The sequence below is a fragment of the Helianthus annuus genome, chromosome 10, assembly GCF_002127325.2.
Source record: "Helianthus annuus cultivar XRQ/B chromosome 10, HanXRQr2.0-SUNRISE, whole genome shotgun sequence".
In the NCBI taxonomy this organism is placed as follows: Eukaryota; Viridiplantae; Streptophyta; class Magnoliopsida; order Asterales; family Asteraceae; genus Helianthus; species Helianthus annuus.
In genome coordinates this window covers 101,878,848-101,883,685 of record NC_035442.2, presented here as the reverse complement: position 1 = coordinate 101,883,685, position 4,838 = coordinate 101,878,848, and the positions used below count along the sequence as shown (strand labels likewise).

Here is a 4,838-nt window from a genome sequence, read left to right as displayed (position 1 = left end):
CACTTAAACACACTTAATATTACATATAACCTTCCAAGTTTCACCCTTAACTTCCAAAATTTACAATTTACCCCCCCCCCAGCTTATCTCTAACCGGCCCCAAGAGGCCCCACCAACACCTCCCATTAAAATATTACCAATGTGTGCAAGATATGGGACAAGAAACCCTTTGGTTAATTATGTGTTGGAAAGTTATTATAAGAAACCAATAGTTGAAGTAACATTATCATTTACCCATTTCAAACACATCTTCTTCTTCCTTTCCCTCTCATAACTTACGGCCACCATCACCACACCATACATCAACCATTTTCACTTCAAAAATAAGCAATCTAAGGTTATACAAAGGTGAAGGAAGGTGATCTAAGGAAGCTACAAGTGGTAGAAGTTGAAGGACCTTCTTGTGGAGCTTTTAACCTTTCATCTTCTTCAATCTTCATCTTCTTCTTATTTGTGCCACTTCCCTAGCCACTAGAGCTAGTAGTAAGCCTTCTAAACACTATTTTACTTCATGTTATTAGTATGTACAAGTCACACCATCAAAGAAACTAAACTTTAAAAGGTGATAACATGAAGATCTAACATAATCTAAGTGAAATCAACTTGTTTTAAAGTTGTTTGATGTATATGATGAAGTTGTGAATGTTGAATCTTGTGTTTTTAGTTAGATACATCATGTTAAAGCTTGTTAGAAGCTTAGATCTAACAAGTTTAAGCATGAATCTTGAAAGATCCAAGGTTAAACTTGAAGATGAATGATGTGTGTAAAATGCAACATATAAATCACATCATTTAAGGCATAAAACTAACCCTTTTTAAGTACTAATGTTGGAAAAAGAGTGTTTTTGTCTTTCTTTTGTATTTTCAGGATGAAATGAGCTCAAATTCACAAAAGAAGCAAAAAGACAACTAATTCTAGCATAAATACAAGAAAAGGAATAAAAGTAGACTGCCCAGACCCTCAACGGCATCCTTCAAGGCAAAGAAGAGAAAGCAGAAGACTGAACACGCCCCGTGTCCAGCGGACACGGGGCCGTGCCCAAGAAGCAGCATAAAAGACAAACCTATAAAAGCTTCCATTGCCCACCACGGGGCCGTATCCAGCGGGCACGGGGGCGTGGTGAAAGTACAGCAGGCGCATTAATTGTAATTGCGAATTACAATTAATGAGGAGAGAGAGTGTCAGACGGGCACGTGGGCGTGTCCAGCGGACACGGGGCCGTGCCCAGCCTTCTGTTCAGCCTATAAATAGGAGTGCTTGGTTTCATTCCATCTCATCCCTTGGCACACCACCTCTCTCACACTTCATCCACCACCCACCACCACCATAATACCATCATCCACCACCATCATCCATTGTCCATCGTAGAGTGTGTGAGTCGTCTCGGGATCCAAGATTGATCGTAAGAGTTCTTGACAAGCAAGGCCATGTTTGCCTAAGTCTCTTACATCACTTGGTGAAGACAAGTGTTTAGTATAATACTTTTTATTTTTAATCTTTTGCACTTTTTATTTGGTTTTGTATTAATGACTTTAATAACTAGTTACTTATGTTGAAGGTGATCTTTCCTTATCGTTTGTCCGTGGTGTCTTGGCATTATTTTACTGTCTATATAAAATAAAAGATTTTCACCATTCATATCTCCACGGTCTATATGGAGGTATGTTGGCTACTTGGTCGGGGGTTAAGGGAACGGTTTGGTAAGGGTCTTGCCCTTGTTCAGCGTTTAGAGGTCCTGCTTAGGACCTGGGTCAAATTTAGTAGGATCTCCTTCAATGCCCATAGGTATTGGATGGCGGGGATCCAAACTCTTTGACCCCCTCATAAGTTAACTACTATTAATACTATAACCCAGCTATTTAGGACTGTATCCCTGCTGACTCAGACTACTTAGCCGAGGGTAACGTCACCGCCGAAAGCGAGGCCTACCACAATTTGCATTAATAACTTAATTCATTATCTTTCAATAATCCGACCATTTAGGATTGTATCCTTGCTGACTCAAACTACTGGGTTGAGGGTAACGTCGCCTTCAAAAGAGGGGCCTACTACAATAACTATGATAATCTCTTAAACAAGTGCAAAAGTGCGAAAATAATCAAAGGTTATACTAATACACGTGTCGGATCCAAGTGATTCATCTTGCCTATCTGTTTTTATTTTATTTTATTTTTTCAGCATTTAGTTAGTTTTTACTTTCTTAATAAAAAAACATTTTTCTAACTTTTTTATTTGATTAGACGTTGAGGATAAACCGGTATTAAAAACTCTTGTGTCCTTGGACGACCTCGGTATCTTACCAACACTATACTACGTCCACGATGGGTGCACTGGCCCATATGTGTGTTTAGTGTTAGTAAATATCGTGTTTTTATAAATTTAAAACTTGGCTAAAAGTGTAAAAAGGGCTTAAAATATACATCTAAAATATATCGCACTACACACGCATCAAGTTTTTGGCGCCGTTACCGGGGACACAAGGATTTTAAGAAAGTTAGGAATCAACGGCCTAATCAAATTTTTATTTTTCTTTTTAATTTTTAGGATTTTTCTTAGTTTTTCAGCTTCTGCAGAGCTCAGCACGGGGCCGTGCCTGGTCGGACACGGGCCGTGCCCAGCATTGTTACTGGCAGTTTTTGTTTTCCAAGTTACAGAAGGCTGACCACGGGGCCGTGCCGGTGCAACACGGGGACGTGTCCAACTTCCAGTAACTGGGGATTTGGGAAACAATCACTGAAACTCCGACCACGGGCCGTGTTCGCTCAACACGGGGCCGTGGTGAACCTTCTGACCAACATTCTTTTCTGTTTTTATTGCAGGACTTGGAACCCGACGCCAACCTTACGTAGTGTATGAGCTCCAGTTCCAATAAAGACATAAAAGAACCACTAGAAGAACCCGAACGCTTTCTCAGAAAAAGGTTAAAAGCCAAAAACCAAGAGAAGGTTTCGGGTGATCCACCTCCAATGGCGGACCAACGTACCCTTATGCATTATCTACGACCCACCGTAGGTAATCTAGGCGCCGCTATCAATGCTCCGAATGTCGAAGCTAATAACTTCGAACTCCGGCCGCACTTGATACAAATGCTCCAAAACTCCCCAACCTTCCATGGGCTTGCGGACGAGGATCCCCATCTACATATAACTAATTTCTTGGAAATATGTGATACCTTTCGGATCAATGGAGCATCAAACGACGCCATCCGCCTCCGTATGTTTCCCTTCTCACTAAAAGACCGAGCGAAAGCTTGGCTCAACGCCCTCCCAGCTGGATCGGTAAACACCTGGGATGAACTAGCCCAAAAATTTCTATATAAGTATTTCCCTCCTGCTAAAACTGCTAAGTTAATGACTGAAATTAATACATATTCACAAGAGGACGGGGAATCCTTATATGAAACTTGGGAAAGGTTCAAGGAGCTATTACGCAAGTGTCCCCATCACGGCCTCGCAATATGGCAACAAATATCCACTTTCTATAATGGATTGTTGCCACACACTAGGCAGACACTTGATTCTAGCTCCGGGGGACTTTTGGGTAATCGACGCCCACACGAAATATATAATCAAATTGAGGAAATTGCTCAAACCAATTTTCAATGGCACACCCCCCGGGGAAATAAGTCTATCGCCCCGGGTGCCCATAAGGTCGATGAAAGCACTTCTTTACAAGCCCAAATCGAGGCCCTTTCTTCAAAAATAAAAAAAATTGGAAATGACAAAAACAGTCTCGGTTATGGCTTGTGAAGGGTGTGGTGGGTCACATGAAAATTGGAGTTGCATGAAAGAAACAGACGATCAACAAGAAATGGTAAACTACATTGATAATAGACCTAGGCCGTCGGGTCCCCCAGCGGGAACTTACAACCAAGGATGGTGAAACCACCCAAACCTTGGTTGGAGGGAACCCGGCAATAGTAGTAACCAACAAACCCAACGAACAAACTTTCAGCAACCAAGAAATGAGTCACAAAATTTCACTCAACAACAAAGTGGACGAGAAAGGCTCGAAGATACTGTATCTCGCCTTGTCTCCGACACTGATAAGAAAAACTCGGAAAGATTTCTACAATTAGAATCAAATTTTAGAAATCAACAAGCTAGTATTCAAAACATAGAAAAACAATTAAATCAAATAGCTCAAAATTTTTCCGAGAGACCGCAAGGCGCATTACCTAGCAATACCGAAACGAACCCAAAAGCGCAAGTTCATCTCATCACACTACGGAACCGCACCGTAGGGCCTGCAGAAGCGCTGCCACCAACGGAGGAAACAGTACCCACACCTCTGCAGGAAAAGAACTCCCCTCCGTCACCAGAGCCTACCAAGGCTCCTCGAGTTCCATACCCCGGTAGGTTAATTCGTCAAAAGACCAATGAGCAATTCGCAAAGTTCGAAAGTCTGCTAAAACAATTGCATGTCAATATTCCTTTTATCGAAGTCCTAACCCAAATGCCCAAGTACTCTAAATTCATGAGGGACTTCCTTACACATAAAAAGAAAATTGAGAACTTGCAATTAGTCAATTTAGGTGAAGAATGCTCTGCCCTCGTACTCAATAAACTTCCCCAAAAGAAAATCGATCCCGGAAGCTTCACGATTCCTTGCTCAATAGGGGAATCACCCGTTCGTAATGCCTTAGCCGACCTTGGGGCTAGCATTAACCTCATGCCCTCATCAATGTTTAAAAGACTCGGCTTAGGAACCACAAGCCCTACAAAAATGAGCATACAACTCGCTGATCGATCCGTCAAATTCCCACAAGGTGTCATCGAGAATGTCTTGGTAAAGGTAAGCAGATTCGTTTATCCAGCTGACTTTGTCATACTCGATA

At 41.8% G+C, this 4,838-nt stretch overlaps 1 non-coding gene across 1 annotated transcript; it reads right to left on the bottom strand.

Moving 5' to 3' along the window:
• Positions 1-3,345: 3,345 nt before the first annotated feature.
• Positions 3,346-3,452, bottom strand: LOC118483480. The gene has a single exon (XR_004870769.1). It is a non-coding gene; the product is annotated as a small nucleolar RNA R71 (small nucleolar RNA).
• Between the last annotated feature and the right edge of the window lie 1,386 nt (positions 3,453-4,838).